The sequence below is a fragment of the Triticum aestivum genome, chromosome 3A, assembly GCF_018294505.1.
Source record: "Triticum aestivum cultivar Chinese Spring chromosome 3A, IWGSC CS RefSeq v2.1, whole genome shotgun sequence".
Lineage (NCBI taxonomy): Eukaryota > Viridiplantae > Streptophyta > Magnoliopsida > Poales > Poaceae > Triticum > Triticum aestivum.
The window spans coordinates 417,182,378-417,201,956 of NC_057800.1; the positions used below are offsets into that span (position 1 = coordinate 417,182,378).

A 19,579-nucleotide genomic window follows, 5' to 3' on the forward strand; every position below is an offset into this window, starting at 1 on the left:
ATAGTTACTGCCCAGTTTTTATAATTACATCCTATTTATTATTTCTTAAAGCCTATTTTCTTATTAAGCCTAGTGCATCCCTTCTAGGAAAGATTTGCAGCCCAGCGGGGCGGAGAATAACAACTTGACCTTGCCTGGGTATTCCTAAAAAAAGTATAGATGGGCTAGCCATTTTCAGCTTGAAAAAAATTAATATTTGGGCTGGATATCTGGCCTGGGCTAGACGGGCCACAACCCGCCCAGTTAATACCTGCAGCGATATTTTCGTTGTTGTTCAGAGGAGAAAAATTAGTATCTGGACTAAACATCGCTTAAGAAAAACTTTGCAGTGCTCACACCTCAAAAACACAAATACTGCTCGAGCTGCTTGGTCCTAGCCGTCGGCCGCTTCTTGTGCAATTCTCTCGTTTATTGGCTACATAGGTTGACAATGGTGTGGGACCATGATGTCAGGAAACCAGGAGGAAGTAAAAAAATATAGTTTTATATACTAATAAGGAGGCACTTGCGTACGTGCGGCTATGACCCTGGTGGGTCCCCACTATCATCCTCTCCAAGTAAAGTCATCTCCTCATCCTCATGTCCGTTGACCATTTTGACAACGCGAGACGGCGACACCACGACGAGCGCAACAACTTGAAGGATGACGGAGAGGGCCTCGCGGGCCCTACGGATGGTCTGATACAGCACCCGCTGCTCATTCAGGAAGCCACGATCATAGGGCTACATGTCTGCGACGGCATTGTCGTTTGCTTGTTCACCGGTGCTCGTTGAGAAGACGGAGGTTGTAGCACAAGTCCTCCTGCGCTGGTAGCTCTTCCGCCATTAGGGCGTAGAAGTGCGGCCACACCTGCTCTATGGTGAACAAGACATGAACTGGCTTGGACAGTGGCGCCGGCTGCTGGTCGGAAGCTACATCCATCGTCTGATTGTCGTTGTTCAGCTCGGCGAGCTAGCTGGCGAGCCAACATGTTCGGCTGTTGGACCGACCCGCTGCCAAGCACGAGCCTGACTGCCCTCGCCCACCCAGACCGCCTCCCTCGCCCGCGCGCGCTTTTCGCCCGAAACGGTCAGCGTCGCCCGCCCCGCTACCCGGTGCAGGCGATTGCTCTGCCTCCAAACAACACAACTGTCGTCTGTCCATCCTTCTACCGCCCACATTAATGATACGCGGTTGCCGAGGCAGCTACTACGGCGCCACACGTCCGTCCCTCCGCCGCCCACTATTGCTCTATAAACTGCTGCGCCGGCCATAGCCACAGTCATCCGCATTCGTTCCCTTTCTCCTGTCCACACCACTACTGCCCACCATGGCTTCCTCGCGCTCCAGCGCTCTTCGGGATGGGCGGACGATGGACTACATGGAGATGGCAGCCATTGCTACTGACTGGCTGGCCGGCAGGGAGCCGGAGGATGACGACATCTCAATGGAGAACATGGTAGTCGATGATCCTGCGCCAACCCCCTCCTCCACGCCATCCTCGCTGGTGCATTGCACCATGACCATCGGCAAGGCCCATGCCCAATATATGGACACGGTAAGGTAGAAGCGTGAGGAGCAGTTCCGGGAGGCGCAGGCCAATGCCGCCTACAACCACCATCTCCTCTAGGAGCACCTGCAGGCGCTGCTCGACTCATACCGCTCCGCCCACGAGGGCCGTCTCAAGCACTGGCGGTACCGCATGCGGGTGGCGGAGGCTGCGACCGCCTACAAAGAGGGCGATCAAGCGGGTGAGGCGCTGTTTGGCGAGACCGAGGATGAGGCAGAGGACAATGCCAGCTCCGACGAGTCCCTGCTCTGCTGGCGTCGACGAGGCCCTGCTCTGGTGAGGCCCCGCGGCGCAAACAACAAGGCAGAGGACACCACCGGCTCCGCCGAGGCCCCACCCTGCCGACAATGAGGGGGAGGATTTCCCCTGCTCCGTCGAGGCGCCGCCCGCCGGCAACGAGACAGAGGACATTGCCGTCTCTGCCGAGGCCCCGCCCTGCTGCCAACGAGGCCGCGCCACACAGAAAACGAGGAAGAGTAGAACACGGTAGGTCACCGCCGCTCAGGTCCAAGTAAGGCCGCCGCTGCTACCCTCCGGTTGCTGACACTGAGCTGTACGTCATGGAGCAATTCTATGATTATAGGATGATTGAAGAGCGCTCCGTGGTTGAGCAAGCTCATGAGATACAGTCATTTGCTAGAGAACTTGAGCCCAGATGCAGGTGGGTAGCTTCGGTTAATTAATTATACCTCTAGCGCACCCCTTTTAGTTGAAGAATGTATGAAATGTAATGAATCCGACATGTTTATATGAAATCCGACCATGTATGAATGAACTTATTTCGATTAGTTCGAATTCTTGTATCACTGGCATTGGACGAACATGCAAAACAATACATACTAGCATTATTCCCAGGGTGATCACCTCGTTTGCAGCAGTTTCACATGTACTCCCTTCGGTCCTTTCAAGTCTGCATACAAGTTTTGTGTGCAGTCAAAGTATCTCTACTTTGACCAATCTTATAGAAAAAAGTATGCACTTTCACAATGTGCGAAGTAAAAAGGAGCAGAAGGAGTACAAAGAGTTTGAGCAACTTTTTAACGTTCCTGTACGTTGCAATCAAACACACAAGCCTGGCAATTCATAGAAAACATTCAAAACAATCGATGATTATGCATGTCAGCGATTCACATGTCAGAGCTAATATTTACTTCACAACTAAAGAATAAAGAAAAAATGGATCAATGCTGCTGACAGCAAAGGGCGTCCCATTCGAAAATATCAAACGCATGTCTTCTTGCTAAAATCAATGAGCAAAATTTGACAAGGTTGTCCCATTCCAAAATATCAAATGCCTATGATTGTGGAATGGGCAAGGTTTTCCATCAGTTCGAACATTGACATGGCACCTCGTGCTAAATAAACCAGATATTCTTCTTGTGCAGTTCCACCAAAATCAACCAAATTTGCTCAGCACCTCCTTTCTTGTGGTGGAAATGAATGATTCGATGTATTCATGAACATTTTGTGTTATTCCCACTGAAATCAAGCTGAGCACCCCCATTTGCACAAATACAAAAAAGTGATTAGTATAAAGCAAAGTGTACTATGAATTGACAGTTTAAACAGGCACCTACATGGTCCATGTAGAGCACACTTTTAGAAAAATGGAACTCACCGGAAGGAATCCTAGAACAACATTGTACTCATGCATCACAACAAGAAAATGGAGATTCGTTAGTCCTTCTGAGCTGAAGTTAGTTTGGTCTTGTGGGGGGTAATGTAACCATCCTTCAACTGCTCCTTCTGATGAGAAGATAGACATGGCTTCTTCATCCTGGCATAACCAGAACTAGTCACTTCACGTACTCCATATTCTTCTTCAGAGGATGATGATCCTGTTGTGCAAAGACAAGAGGACAACTAAATGCTAGCATCCCCGTTTGCTCGAAAAAAAGGAAATGAAATATTTAAAATAGCACAGATGAAGCACTTCTCAAGGATAATACCACTTTTTTATGACAGTATCTAAACAGTAGCACAACATCAACAGAGATGACAAAGCTCAATCATATGGATGAAATCAGTGGGCGAGTACCAACCTTTGTCAGGAGGCTTATTGTGTAGAGCATACAGATGAAGCACTTCTCCGGAACCATCTATTGCTATCTACTGTGGTGGCCATGCTTACTATATACTCCTCGATTAGTTTAATGTTACAACATCTTCTTGTGCAGTTCCACTAAAATATATGGTATCTTCAAAGAAGATCCCTGTTTGCACAAGTAGAGATAATTACGTATTACATTAAGAGTGGCATGAAATCAGTGGCAAAACAATTGCTCATTCCAGCCATAGCAATAAATTAAGATGCAAAACTATATCATTACTTGTGTCATCACAGTTCCAGTGCTTCATTACAGCACCGGGAGTTGATTTTTGTTTTTTCTTCCGCTTGTTCTTCCCCTTCATCACTTGGTTCAATACAGACAAGCTTCGCCTTCAATGTAAGATTTGGCATGTCAATTAGGTTGCACAACTATAGCACTAAACAATGACATTAATTTTCTGATGAAAGTGGCAAAATACAGGCCAACTGTTGTGAAATATCCTTATCTTACCTCAATTGGATATTATGGTGCACATACAGATTGGAAGTCTTGTCTCCATTTGTGCAGTTCACTAAAATCAAGCAACATTACCATACAAGTAGCACAACATATGAAAGCACATTGTAGAATCTTGTGAAAGAAGGCTAGTACTGACCTCTCATGACGCGGAATGCAAACAACTCACAAGAAGAAGATTTGAACCAAATTTGCCAACACGGATCAAAAGTAAGATCTCCTCTTGTGCAGTTCCACTAAGATCAAGCAACGTTTTCAGTGTGAAATTTTGGTTGAACTGCACAAAACACTCCTAAAACAAAAGTGTTTTGTTCAGTGCAAGAAAAGGTCACAATGGCAATGAGGTGAACTAGATAACTCTGTTTACACATAGGTGCAAAGGAAACAACTAGTGGTCAATAATGGTGGATGACACAGAAGCCAACAAAAAGAAGCATCTACCTTATCTAAATGGGAAAGAAATCAAGACAGTAGCATTTCTCAAACGGTGGCATTGATTAATATTAACAGAGAGATTATATTAATAATAAACTTCATTAAACATGTAATTTTCTTTTAACTGTGGCATTGCATCGATTTTCCAGCGGCATTATTAGAGGGTGTTTGTTTACAGGGACATTTTGGTGGAGGGACTAAAAAACTCCGTGTCAGTCCCATCTAAACCAAACAGGAGGGACTTTTAGGGACTAAAGGTGGGCATTTGGGACTAAAGAAAGAAGACCCCGAGGGAGAGTCTTTTTGGGACTTTTTCCAACAGTTGCCCCTGCCACGCATTGCACCTTGTCTCTATTAGTTCATTACTAGGGGTAACATGGTCTTTTAGCATGTCATTTAATAACCTCTAGTCCATGTTTAGTCCCTGGAACCAAGCAGGTAGGGACTAGGGAGTTTTTAACCAAACAGGGCCTTAGATTAACAACAACTAAAGAGTTGCACGGGACAGTGGACGTACCAGCACCATGTGCATCTACCGATGTACTGGGGTGATGCACAGTCTGTTGCAACAAAGAACAAACAACCAAGGAGCATATTTGTGTTGGTCCCAGTTTTGTTATCTTTAGACATCTTTCCCTATGTGAGCGCAGCAAATCTAGTCCTACTCAAACTCTACAGCCTTGGCCCCCAAAACAAAAGATCAGTTCGTTACAGATGTGCGTACTGCGTTTGTCATTGTTTTCCCTTTTCGACAAACGTAAGTGCTGGATAGCCAGTCTGTACTAGTACTTTCCCCCCTTCCTTTCCTGTTCGAACCACGTCCTAGATTTATGCTATACAACTTTCCCCCATTCCTTTCCTCTTTGAACCACGTCTTAGATTCATGTGATACAACTTTCCCCCTTCCTTTCCTTTTTGAATCACATCCTAGATTCATGCTATACAACTTTTCCCACTACTTTCCCCCATTCCTTTCCTCTTTGAACCACGTCCTAGATTCATGGTATACAACTTTCCCCACTACTTTCCTGTTTGATCCAACACCTAGATTCGAGTGCAGAAGCAGAAAAAGCCCACATGCAGCTAGAGCAACGCATGTGGAATAAGTAAATTATACCTTAAGGTTCTTGGGGTGTGGTTCAGTGGGCGACCGGAGGCCGTTCGGCCCACACTATGTACGACGGCGAAGAAGAAGGGGTCGGAGGCCCTCCCGCGCCGCCGCTGGGTTAAAGTGAACAGTTGCGCCGGTAGTGGATTCCCTCCCTCGCCGACAGCGACAACGTTAAGCCTCCTTCCCTTCCCGGCGGACGGATCCTTCCGGCTCTTTGAGCAGTAATGAGGGGAGAGAGAGGCCAACGAAGTCTTGTTTAGATCTGGAGAGGGTGAGACCGTGAGAGAGTGTGAAAAGAGCAACTACAAGCAGACCATCAGTGAGGGGGAGAGAGAGGCCAACGAAGTCTTGTTTAGATCTGGAGAGGGTGAAAGAGTGTGAAGAGAGCAACTGCAAGCGCTGAGGCTCCAGCGTGTATATATATACTGGAGAGAGTGTGAAGAGCGCAAACCCCAGAAAACAAGCGTTGAGGCTGCAGCTGATCGTATAGCTCCGTATCCATCCATTTTGAGCAGTCAAAGAATCCTCCTGGCACGAATTATGCTCAAGTGTATTTATCGAACCCGAGACCTCAAGTTTGATGAGCAAACAGGCTAACCAGCTACACAACCCTCTCGTTATGTTCAACGAGAGGAAAATAATCTTTTATACATTCCTGCATTCATGTGACAAGCATGCCATGTTTTTTTGTGTGGGAGACATTGGGATTTAAATCATAATCGTGTCATGTGGCTTTGGTGGTAAGACTATCCACAGTGGTGCAGAAATAATGCAGCCTTAGTCACCTTACCTCTCTCCATGTAGTACGTTGGGTCCCACCAGTCAGAGGGTGATACAAACAAATTAATAAGAAAAATTAAAAGCGCCAGCGGTGTATCTTACCCCACACATCTTGCTACTGCTCGGGAACACTGTCTAATTGATCCCTCTATTCGCTCACGTACTATTTTAAGTGAATCCCTATTTTTTTGCGGGAAAAGTGAATCCTTATTATAACATGCACACAATTTTGGGCACTTGTATTCGACCTAAGTCAGTGTGCCACCGTATCTCGTACGACTCCCTCCGTCTAGGTGTAATAAGTCACGTTAGAAGGTGCAACGGGACCAAGGTGCAAGCAGATTGGAGGAGAAGGAGAAACTTGACCGGTCATTCCTCCAATCAAAGCCCTGATTTCTATCTCTAAACGCAAAAATTAAGGATGAGGCTTGCCTGCTCCCGCGGCCTGCTCCCATATGTGCTCTCGCATCACTCGTTTTTAATTTAATGGCCGCTTCCCGCCTTCCTCCCCTGTCCCTTTTTTATAGGAAAGAAAAACAAATAATTCCTGTATTTACCTATCCCTTCCATACACAAGTCTGGACTCTAACAAATCGTACGGAACCCGTGCAATCCCAGCAGCGAAGTGAGGATACAGCTCGGCGGCGAAGTGAACCATCAAAATACAGGGCATTCATTGGGCTCATCCCGCCGCCACGGCGACGGCGGCGGCCACCAGGGAATGCTTGTTCTCGACCATGGCCTTCGGCACGAGCGGGAGCTGCAGCCCGACGTTGTACGGTTAGGGCATTGCCCCCACAATGTCCGCCTCGCCACCGACGTCGCTGAGAACGGGCATCGCCAGCTGCTCATCAACATGATATTTAACCAATTCTGCACCGCCACAAGGCGTCGTGGGTGTTCATCAACTCCTTCGAGCCATAGCATGACATGGTTGATATGCTCCCGTGCGTCGCACCGCCACTCATCCCCATGGGTCTGCTCGTCAACCTCAAGAAGGAGTCCGACACCCGTGGCAGCATGATGAAGGCGGCGGACGACTACCTCGTATGGCTGGATGCTCAGGAGCTGGGCTCCCTGGTTTAGGCATCGTTCGACAGTGTCATTGTGCTACACGTGGAGGATCTGGCTGAGATGGCGCACGGGCTCGCGTCAATTGGCCCCCCTTGCCTGTTGGTAGTGCACTGGTGCCGCCGGACATCAGCATGTATGTTACATTGTCAGACATGGCATGCTGGTGTTGTGGAGACCGAGGGACCTTGTGCTCGCGCTTGTCGAGCGCATCCATAGAGCAACCGCTACATCGCGTGCACCGACAGTGATGCAACAGCTTGCCGAGACTATGGTCCTGTCGATGGCGGCCATAGAGCACCGTCGCTTGCACTGGCGGTGGTGCAACAACCTGCCGAGACTATGGTGAACTCTTCTGTTTGTGCCAAGTTGGGAGATCTGCATGCATGCACGGGCTCCGTCCTGTATACGTGCGGGAAAGACACTGCAATACAGGGTTGTTTGCATTTTTTGTTATGGAGAAAAGGTGTAACACCCCTGATGTAACTGACCATATTTGTACTCCGACTCTTGCCATTTCTGGCTCTAAGTTATGAGATTCGTGGTTGGGTTCTTGTCCTTGTTTTTTACATTTTGCTCATGTCAAGCATTTCATATCATGTCATCATGTGCATCGCATCTGCATACGTCTTCGTCTCATGCATCCAAGCATTTTCCCCGTTGCCCGTTTTGCAATCCGACACTCCTATGTCCTCCGGCGCCCCCTTTTGTCTCTTTTCATGAGCGGGTGTTAAACGTTCTCAGAATGGACCGAGATTTTCCAAGCGGCCTTGGTACGCCACCGGTAGACCGCCTGTCAAGTTTTGTGCCATTTGGAGTCCATTTGATACTCCAACGGTTAACCGGGAAACCGTAAAGGCCTCGTTTGTGTTGCAGCCCAACACCCCTCCAAAGTGGCCCAATAACCCATCCAAAACCCTCCATCCTCACGGTCGTTCGATCATGATCGCGTGGCCGAAAACTGCACTCCATTTGGACACTCCTACCTCCTCCTACCTATAAAAAGGCCTCCTCTTCCGAAGTTTCGGGCGAAACGCTAGATCTGCCCTCTCCCTCCGCGCCGGACACGTCCGAACGGCACCGGACGCATCCGCCGCCGCACCCCAGCCACTCCAGAGCCGCCACGTGGCCTCGCCTCTGCCCCGCGCCTGCTGGCCCTCCGGGCCCGTCGCCGGCCCCCGCGGCCCGTCTCGCCTTCGTCGCCGCCCGCGGGAGACTCCGCCTGAGCCCACCGCTGCCTCGTGCCTCCTCTCCTCGCCGCCGACTTCTCCGCCGTCGTTGCCGAACCTCGCCAGCGACCAGTGCCGCCACTCGGCTCCGGTCGTCCCACGCGCGCCGCCCAGGGTCGTCGCGCCGCCGTCCACCACCGGGGCCGCCCAGCTCCGGCGCCGCCTCGTCCTCCTCCGGCCTCTCCCCGCCGTACCCTCCACTCTGACGAGCACTCCGGTGAACCTCGTCATCTATGCCGCCAGATCCAGATCCGAAAAACCCTAGAGGTTGACCTGATTTTTGCCTAAGTCTTTTCATCTGCTATTTTTTTCAAGCATTGTTCAACATGCCATAACTCCTCATCCGTAGCTTCGTTTTGTGCACGCCACATATAAAAATGTTCATTATGATGTGCTCTTCATTTTGTTCCATTGTGACCTGCTTGTTTGATTCCATCCTGATGCCCAAATTGTTGATACAAGAGTGCTATAAAATGTTAGTTCCTGTTTCTTAGCAGAGTATGAGCATTTGTCATTTTTGCTACAATTGTTGTGTGCCTCATATGGGCATGAGCTTTACATGTGTTTTGGGCTATGCTATGCCATCTTTACAAGGGTGTATGACATGTATTTTTTGATCAATGTGATGACTAGCACAAGCATGCAAAGTAACTCTCATAATATTGCTGATTTCAGGGACTTAGAATTTCACTAAGTCATTGCTCTGATGTTATTTTTACTAGATGACTCGTTGCGCCCATGGCACAAAAAGCCAATTAGAACCTGGTATTATGTGGGTATTATAGTGCATAGGTCAGCACCTTAAATCGTTTGAAAGAGAAAGAAAGAAAGAGAAGCTTATTTGAGGTGATAGATCCATAAAATCAATTTAGCAAATATTATGTCTGCATAAAACATAACCTTATCAGCCAAAGAGGGCATTCATATTTCAGTATCAGTATGGATTCATAGCTTAAATCAAACTATATAGGGGGCAATCAAGCAGATTATGTTTCAAATAAGTGCTTCATAATAAAATTTCATGAATTATCGTAGGCTCAAATTTTTTTCGACATGGCTTCCACTAACTCGTGCCTCCTTTAAATTGAACCTGCATAAAAAGTAGAGCCGAGGAAGATTAGAGGCATGACTATTGTTAGTTGACCAAACCGAAAGACCTAATTAAAACTATGCTATGAAAAAACTCATCTCAGTAAACACAATATAACTCTATAGGCACGAAAAAAAGAGGCAAAACAATATCAAGAGTAGATTGAAAGAACATGCATGATATGATGGCATCTACCGGGACAGCAATTAATAAAACTAAAATATGGCAATGTAACTAATAAACACTATCAAGTTTCCAAAAGAATGTCTTTTATCCAAAGATTACCGTCAAATTAAATTAAAATTACAGCACCTTATTCAATTCATATTCAAGCACCATGAACAATAGCATCCATGGAGTTCATTTCTAAACTATACACTTATTCAGCAAGCACTTCTAACTTCAGGATGGGTGTTTACTGTATTTTTTTCAGAGATGTACAAATATATTAACTTGTTAACTCGACAAGAAGATGTATAAGCTAGCAGTTAGTGTTCTCAGAAAATGAGCAGGCAGGAAATAGTATACGACACTTTAGTGGCTCAGACCAACGCTACATCTACAGACTATTTGCGAAGGAAAAAGAAACTGAATGTGTCTTGAATAAACCATAAGTATTCACAGATGTACTAACAAAGCACGGTCACTTTGTGGCATCAGAACCATTCGGTCAAATCTTGTATATGAAAAATGCATTGTATACTAAGATAATAGACTATCGATACTGACAAAACAGGGCGATGAGAAGTGATTTACCTGTGCTCTGTATCCATAGAATCACACTAACAACTATCCATCAAAGTTCTAGCCTCTGGAAAACACAACAAAAATGAAACCACTGCTATAAATTGCTGGAACCGTAGCCTAAACAAATAGAAAATCTGCGTGCTCGAAAAACTCTAGAACTGACATTGAAATTTAGACACTGGAAGCAACTCGAAGATGCCAACTTACATCTTCTCACAATCTTTCAGTTTGCTAACTCTGCATGGTCAAGTTAGAACTCTCAAGGTTCAGGTTAGATCAACTCAAGAAACTCATTAAAAAAAAGAATGACAACACATATTCTAGCCTGAAATAAACTTCATGGTGTTTAGAGTGAAACAGAGCAGCTGGAACGGCAAAGATGCGCAGCGACGAACACACACGTGCGCGCGCGCACACACGCACACACAAATAGGGAGACTATGCCATTCAAACTCCTACAAAAAACTCTTGAAATAACTACAGAACATATAAATAGTCTTGATGTCTGGCAGGCCCACCGAGCAAAATAAATGACAGCAAAGGTGTGGTGTAAAATAAATTCTTGGTTGTGTCTCATGCTTTCTTCAATTCTTGGTTAAGATAGAAGATCTCAAGTAACACCTCACAAAGGCTTAGGAGCGTTTAGAGAGAATCGAGTTACTGGGTTTAAGCATGCCAAGTAATCAAATAACAAAAAGGCAATTCTTAAGCAAGTCTAATAACAATTTTCCATTGCACGTCTTCAACCTTTCTCTCTCCATACTTACCTTGATCCTATCATCACAGGAATTGAAGAAAACATGGAGTCAAAGTACAACTGAACGATACAAACCAAAAGAGGGATTGTAGCATTTATTTTTCTTCTTACCATAAGATCTCCTTCAACTCTTCTGCTTTGGCCTTGCAGACATGGTCGGACAGCTTGTCATTGTGACTGCAATCTGCACATGAAACGAGTGCTCGCAATAGGAAGCAACATGAGCATCACTTCAGAATAAGTTTTTGTAGCTAGACAAATTAAAGTTGGAGATAGTACTTCTTAAGGCTGATGGAGGGTGCAAAAGAATTGAAGTTTCTTGTTCATGTACTGCTTGGAGCTAGCTTAATAAATTACTTCAATTGGAGATTGTACTACTTCAGAATAAACTTGGAAACTAAATGTGTAAACTTGCATATTCAATGCGCAAAAACCAAAATTCCAGATAAATACTATGTATAAAAAAGGGAAGGAAACCATAAATTTGTTTGATTCTAGAACATCCAACACGGGTACATAATAACAAACAACTAAATCAAATCCGTAAAGTGATATCTTCTTCACTCCCATAACCATGGGATCCTAATAGTTAAAACCAAAGGGGCTTACTGTCTAGCACCATGAATGGTGGGCTAGGCAGCCTGGGTTAGCTCCTCAGCTCTATCTTATTATAACTCATGCCTAGTTTCTCCTAGACGTCAGTCATCTGAAAAAATACTTATCAAAGTACTCCCTCCGTCCAGAAATACTTGTCATCAAAATGAATAAAAGAGGTTGTATCTAGATGTATTTTAGTTCTAGATACATCCCTTTTTGTCCATTTTGATGACAAGTATTTTCGGACGGAGGGAGTACTTCGCTTTGATCTGCTGAATATCTTATGTATGACTCTGCATGACTGCATGTACTTGCGTCTTTAATTGTCTGTTACAAGTTACAACAGCTATTTTACCATCTGTATATTGAATGCTATTATTACTTATTAGTAACATCAGAATCTACTGAATTATTTGATTGATTATACTGATGCAGGACAGTTTAGGCAATATACCTCAACCTGGAAACATATATAATCCCAATCATCAACAAGCAACTCTGTCAAAAAACAACCCTTCCTCATCTTACAATATGGTATGATCATGGTCCTGTAATTAGCTTGTTTAACGTTGTAGCATTGCGTATGATTATTCGTGTTTTCAGGAAGCAGATAGGAACACTTTCCCTCAACATGCTCAAGATCGGAATGATCAACTTGCTGAACACATATACCATGGATCAACTTCTAATCAGTATGCTTAGTTCATATTTTTGAAATTCTGTTAGTTATCAGCCATCCTGTGAAATTTGTCATCGACATGGAAAGATGTTAACCTCTGTTTCTTGCGGAACAATGTTTCAGGAATATAGCAGCTACTACTCACTCTAATTGTTTTGAAGAAAATGCTAATCCTACAGAAGATAGATTAGATGCTGATCCGCCGAATGATAATCAAGCGTCCTCAGTTGATGGTAAGGCGTTGCGGGATGAAACGGACTTGTTCCTTGGAGAAACCAAAAAAATTTGTTGTGAAGCTGTTGTGAACTCAGCTAAAATGGATCTAGCTGTGAATTGATAGCTATAGTAATTAGTCTCAGTTTCTAATATAAATGGACTCTTGGAGGCAAGGATAGTGCTATAATTACTATTCCATGGCAGATGCAGTGCATAGAAGTTGGCTGTCAAGAAAATTTTCCTTTTTTTTTTGCAGGGGAGCACAAGACGTTCATCTACCAGATCTCAGCAAAGTGCTGGCATGCTCAATATCTCACATTCGATTCCTTTCAATGATGAAACAGAGGATGGAAAAAGCAATGGACTCAAAGTAATCTCACTGGACCGCAGTAAAGCTGCCACTGGTAATTTTAGTGAATCCAACAAGATCGGAGAAGGTGGATTTGGTCCGGTTTACCTGCTGTTGCGTGCGAAGAAAGGGGCTGTCGCTGCTGCTCCCCTTGTCCAGATCGACGAGCACCATGGAGGGGCCCCCTGAAGTAAGCTGAAAGAAAAGAGATTAGCGACGGAGACCACGCGCTGGGGCAGAGGAGGATGGGAGAAGTGGAGGGGAGGAGGAGGCGGCGCAGTGGTGATAAGAGAAGAGAAAGGAAAGAGACACCCTCACCTGTAGCCGAGCTTCACTGGAAGCCATGGGTGGGGAAGGGGAGGCGCCCTCGGGTTGAGAAGGGCGGAATCCCATGGCCCGCGGCGTCAAAAGGGCCTCAATGACAAACCAGGGTCGGCCTACTCCTCCTGCCCGTCATCGTTCATGGAGCTGCAGGGAAGATGGAGAGGGCCGCCCGGACGGAGCGCTGCCACCGGTGCTTCTTATCGCCATCGCCGGCTTCTCCTCATCTCAGGCTTGCTGCTCCTTCCCCCCACCGCAGGCCTCCCCTACTCCTTCAGCCCAACCGTCCGGCCGCTCCTGCTCTCCATGGCAATGCCCGATCTGGAACCATGCCCCTCGCTGGTTGTGTGGGGAAGGCGAGGCGGAGGCGCTACGAGAGGGGAAGAGGAGGAGATGGCGGCGGCGGCGGGCAGGACGAGGGTGTAAAAGTGAGGAGGAGGAAAGTCATGTGCGTCGTGTGCTAGGTTTTCACCTGTTCGACCAAGCAGCAGCCACCCGTGACGCGGTGCCCGCACAACCCACACACTGCTCCTTGGTCATACCGACGAACGAGCCCACCGATCATGCAGTGTCAGCCCAAGCCTGTGCGTGCACAAGAGACGGACGGTTTACCAGCTGCCACCAAGGTAAAAAGCAATACAGTAAATGCATCGTTCGATCCAGAATCGCTAGCGCGCAATGCCTCCAAGAGGGCGGGTAGCATAGCGTCCTTTATATGTCTCACTAGATGACCCGGCTGCGCCAATGGCGCAAGAAGTCAATTAGAAGCAATGTTAGTGAAGAATAAGTAAGAAATGTAGATGAAAAGATAATGTAATGGGGATTGTATTGCAGATAGTAGAATGACTTAAATTGGTTTACAGATAGTAGAATGACTGGTATCAATTTACAGAAATACACTTATATATAGGCAGCCTCACAGCATATTTAGGCATCTTCTTAGTCTGATCATGGTCTTCAGAGGATATGTACGAAAAAGCAGAGTGCCAGTCGTCGGATAATGCTTGCATGGTAGACTTCCACACAGGTACTTGAAGGCCTATAAAAGGTGTTGGTTCCACTCTCAGACCATTTGGAGTAGCCCATATAGTTATTATCTCCGGAATATCTTTGCTTTCATTGGTCCATATGACACACTTGTAGAACCATATATCAAGGAAATCTCATTTTTTTCAATAACTTCATGTTTGAGCAAGCCCAAAGACCATGTCAAACCCGAAGTGTTTTGAAATAATTTGACTTCATTAGTAGAAGTAGGTTTTAGCAACCACTTAGGGTACTACTTCAAACCCTTTAAGATGAAAAATGAAGGATATTTGAAAATGTATACTTGAGCATGCATATTTTGTTATCTTATTCATGTAACATAGCTAGAGCCAAGTGGCGCAAGGTCCAAATTCAAATCCAATGTGTTTTGAAACAAATTGTGTTTCTTTAATAATTTTAAATTTTAGAAACCATTCAGGTGCATAGTAAGAATCAACTAAAAATGAAGTATTCAAACACCATTTTCGACTATTTATGCATATGGTCATTACATAGACAAATAAAAGAGGTTAGTGCCATAGGTAAAATGTACACCTAACATAATAAAATTTCACGTTTCATGGAACTACACTCCTTGTGAAAATAACAAAGTGTAGTATTGCTAACAAGCACAATGAAGGATCGGAGCAAGCAAAAAAGTTGGAAACTCAGGCAACATAGAGGTTGACAAAAAGCTCAATTTTTGCATATACATACAGTACATGTCACATTCAAAATTGAGATATACTGCAGATAACACATTACATCATCAGTATCAATCATGTGGGTTCTACTTTGCAATCACACGATTCAGACAGTTGTAAACATTTGTGATCACGATAGTGTGGTAAGTGTACATATCAATTATGTATCAGGAAAAGAATCTAGCATTAGTTCCCACTTCATTCAGAAACACATAAAAGGGCTAACAGACAGTTATATGTCCACCCACCACTCCTAGCTGTGACTTCCTGAAAGGAATGGGAATAAAAAAGACATTACAGCCTCATGTCCCTTCCTTCTTCGGCTGTTATATTCGCCATGTTCTTACCTGAAACTACACTTACAATTATTTTTCCATGTTACAAGCCCATGAATTCCTCACCTGATAGATAATAATAGTTTCATATTCCAGTTTCTCAATGAGAAATGCATCAAACAAAATAAAGATGAGCATATATCTTCATATATTAGAACTTTGAATAATTAGACATAGAATCCTCTAAATAGAGGCGCTCATATTAAAATAAATAGAAACAATACTATTTTCTTAGTACTATTTGAGAATATCCATTTTTAGCAGGTTATTGCATGGTATGGAAAATTTCATAATGGAGACATAACCTACTCTAGAAACCCATCACGGCTTACATGTGCACCCTCGCACAAGTAGTCAAATACTGAAGCACATATTTTTAGCAACTAATATGAAGTATCAGTATCAGTCTCAAACCACAAAGCCACATTATTTTATTTGTTTTATTTGGTAATAATGCAATATCGACAAAAAGCATCTAGTTGACGTCGTTTACAACATCTGAATAAGATCTATCAGAAACTTTGCATGTTTTCTATGGATATTTAGCTCTGTACTAACATGGTTCAGCCAAGTGAACTAATCACAGTATTGACTCACCTTTTTAGGACTGAATTTCAGCTTGTATCTAGACAAGTTGTGGGAAAGTCCCAAGCTCCTCGGACCAAGGTCCTGTGTGCCCAACCAAGATATAAGCTCACTAAGCTGATTTATGAGCCCTCTCATTAGCTCCATCACATCACTATTGTGAACGCAGCCAATTTTCTGCAAAAGCACATAAAACCTGTAAGCGGAACTGGTAATTCTACAGGAACAGCGCAACTAAGGAACCTAACTGACCAACTTCTCTTTTATAGCATTTCCAAGTTTAGAATCAGCAATAGTTAATGTTTCACCATCTCAATGCTTCAGCTCAAGCAACTACAATAAAGTTATACTGTGTGAGTTAGATTGAGTTAGTAAATGAAAGTATACAAAATATAAGAAACATGACTGAGAGGCATATGAATTATCTCGGCAGCTTGTCAAGCACATTATATCGCCAACAAAAATTACAATGGATATCACCAGGAAGAAGCAGGTCAGTGTCCAACTAAACCATTCATCCTCTCATTATTTTGAGCACATAGGCTGACAAAAAGTAAGTGCAGTCATGAATAAGCTGATGGAAAGTCCAGTATTCTAGGTAATCCACTGCGCAGACAAGATATCATCTATGAGCCTGCTTAAGTAAGTTCAGTTGTGGAGTGTTCCTTGTGCAGTTCATAATAGAAGAAGAAAATACAAAACATGGTATCAATGGTAATGTGATATTTTGAATACTTAATTAGAGGTTAATGAGAATTAACAATTAGTGATTACAATTATATGAATAAGTTCAGTTGCAATTGAAGTCATTTTTGTTTGATATGAGGGTAAAGTTAATTCAGTTGGGGATAGGTCACCATGTTGGCTGGTCAATTATGCACACACGGAAAGGGATGAAATATCTGAAAATGTAATAGTTACAGTGAGGACTCAAGAAAAATGTACATGTCCTCCTCTTTTTCTTGGTTTCTCATACATCTCTTTCTCTCTCTCTCTCTCTCTCTCTCTCTCTAGAACTGGCCAGTAAAATAAAATCCTTTTTATTGAAATCTCAAACATGTTTGGTTATTTCTGCAACAACAACAAAGTAATCACTATCAAAGAAGAGAGGGGGTGGAGGAGCTACCATACCTGTAGATGGGCTGGTTGTTGGAAATATGCCCTAGAGGCAATAATAAAAGTATTATTATTATATTTCCTTGTTCATGATAATTGTCTTTTATTCATGCTATAACTGTATTATCCGGAAATCGTAATACACGTGTGAATACATAGACCACAATATGTCCCTAGTGAGCCTCTAGTTGACTAGCTCGTTGTGATCAACAGATAGTCATGGTTTCCTGGCTATGGACATTGGATGTCGTTGATAACGGGATCACATCATTAGGAGAATGATGTGATGGACAAGACCCAATCCTAAGACTAGCACAAAAGATCGTGTAGTTCATTTGCTAGAGCTTTGCCAATGTCAAGTATCTTTTCCTTAGACCATGAGATTGTGCAACTCCCGGATACCGTAGGAATGCTTTGGGTGTACCAAACGTCACAACGTAACTGGGTGGCTATAAAGGTGCATTACAGGTATCTCCGAAAGTGTCTGTTGGGTTGGCACGAATCGAGACTGGGATTTGTCACTCCGTGTAAACGGAGAGGTATCTCTGGGCCCACTCGGTAGGACATCATCATATGCGCAAATGTGACCAAGGAGTTGATCACGGGATGATGTGTTACGGAACGAGTAAAGTGACTTGCCGGTAACGAGATTGAACAAGGTATTGGATACCGACGATCGAATCTCGGGCAAGTAAAATACCGCTAGACAGAGGGAATTGAATACGGGATTGATTAAGTCCTTGACATCGTGTTTCATCCAATGAGATCATCGTGGAACATGTGGGAGCCAACATGGGTATCCAGATCCCGCTGTTGGTTATTGACCGGAGAACGTCTCGGTCATGTCTGCATGTCTCCCGAACCCGTAGGGTCTACACACTTAAGGTTCGATGACGCTAGGGTTATAAAGGAAGCTTGTATGTGGTTACCGAATGTTGTTCGGAGTCCCGGATGAGATCCCGGACGTCACGAGGAGTTCCGGAATGGTCCAGAGGTAAAGATTTATATATAGGAAGTCCTGTTTCGGCCATCGGGACAAGTTTCGGGGTCATCGGTATTGTACCGGGACCACCGGAAGGGTCCCGGGGGCCCACCGGGTGGGGCCACCTGCCCCGGGGGGCCACATGGGCTGTAGGGGGTGCGCCTTGGCCTACATGGGCCAAGGGCACCAGCCCCAAGAGGCCCATGCGCCAAGAGAAGGAAAAAAGGGAGAGTCCTAAAGGGGGAAGGCACCTCCGAGGTGCCTTGGGGAGGATGGACTCCTCCCCATCCTTAGCCGCACCCCTTCCTTGGAGGAGGGGGCAAGGCTGCGCCTCCCCCCTCTCCCTTGGCCCTATATATAGTGGGGAAAAGGAGGAGCAATCATACCCAAGGCCTTTGGTTGCCTCCCTCTCCCTCCCGTGACACATCTCCTCTCCCGTAGGTGCTCGGCGAAGCCCTGCGGGATTGCCACGCTCCTCCATCACCACCACGCCGTTGTGCTGCTGCTAGATGGAGTCTTCCTCAACCTCTCCCTCTCTCCTTGCTGGATCAAGGCGTGGGAGACGTCACCGGGCTGTACGTGTGTTGAACGCGGAGGTGCCGTTCGTTCGGCACTTGATCATCGGTGATCTGAATCACGACGAGTACGACTCCATCAACCCCGTTCACTTGAACGCTTCCGCTTAGCGATCTACAAGGGTATGTAGATGCACTCTCCTTCTACTCGTTGCTGGTCTCTCCATAGATAGATCTTGGTGTTTCGTAGGAAAATTTTGAATTTCTGCTACGTTCCCCAACAGTGGCATCATGAGCTAGGTCTATTGCGTAGATTCTTTGCACGAGTAGAACACAAAGTAGTTGTGGGCGTTGATGTTGTTCAATATGCTTACCGTTACTAGTCCAATCTTGTTTCGACGGTATTGTGGGATGAAGCGGCTCGGACCGACCTTACACGTACTCTTACGTGAGACAGGTTCCACCGATTGACATGCACTTGGTGCATAAGGTGGCTAGCGGGTGCCAGTCTCTCCCACTTTAGTCGGAACGGATTCGATGAAAAGGGTCCTTATGAAGGGTAAATAGCAATTGGCATATCACGTTGTGGTTTTGCGTAGGTAAGAAATGTTCTTGCTAGAAACCCATAGCAGCCACGTAAAACATGCAAACAACAATTAGAGGACGTCTAACTTGTTTTTGCAGGGTATGCTATGTGATGTGATATGGCCAAAAGGATGTGATGAATGATATATGTGATGTATGAGATTGATCATGTTCTTGTAATAGGATTCACGACTTGCATGTCGATGAGTATGACAACCGGCAGGAGCCATAG

General features: G+C 45.0%; 2 long non-coding RNA genes across 6 annotated transcripts; both read right to left on the reverse strand.

Moving 5' to 3' along the window:
• Positions 1–9,626: 9,626 nt before the first annotated feature.
• On the reverse strand, positions 9,627–14,055 carry LOC123061471 (uncharacterized). 3 transcript variants are annotated; one of them, XR_006429054.1, is made up of 4 exons: positions 13,497–14,052; positions 10,744–13,373; positions 10,590–10,644; positions 9,627–9,833 (listed from the first exon to the last, which is right to left on the reverse strand). It is a non-coding gene; the product is annotated as an uncharacterized lncRNA (long non-coding RNA). The 3 variants fall into 3 exon arrangements; XR_006429052.1 differs by having other exon boundaries at positions 9,627–11,521; positions 13,287–13,373; positions 13,497–14,055; XR_006429053.1 differs by having other exon boundaries at positions 10,590–13,373.
• A 1,154-nt stretch (positions 14,056–15,209) lies between these two features.
• On the reverse strand, positions 15,210–17,140 carry LOC123061473 (uncharacterized). 3 transcript variants are annotated; one of them, XR_006429063.1, is made up of 3 exons: positions 16,402–17,140; positions 15,577–16,326; positions 15,210–15,496 (listed from the first exon to the last, which is right to left on the reverse strand). It is a non-coding gene; the product is annotated as an uncharacterized lncRNA (long non-coding RNA). The 3 variants fall into 3 exon arrangements; XR_006429064.1 differs by having other exon boundaries at positions 15,593–17,140; XR_006429062.1 differs by having other exon boundaries at positions 15,577–17,140.
• Between the last annotated feature and the right edge of the window lie 2,439 nt (positions 17,141–19,579).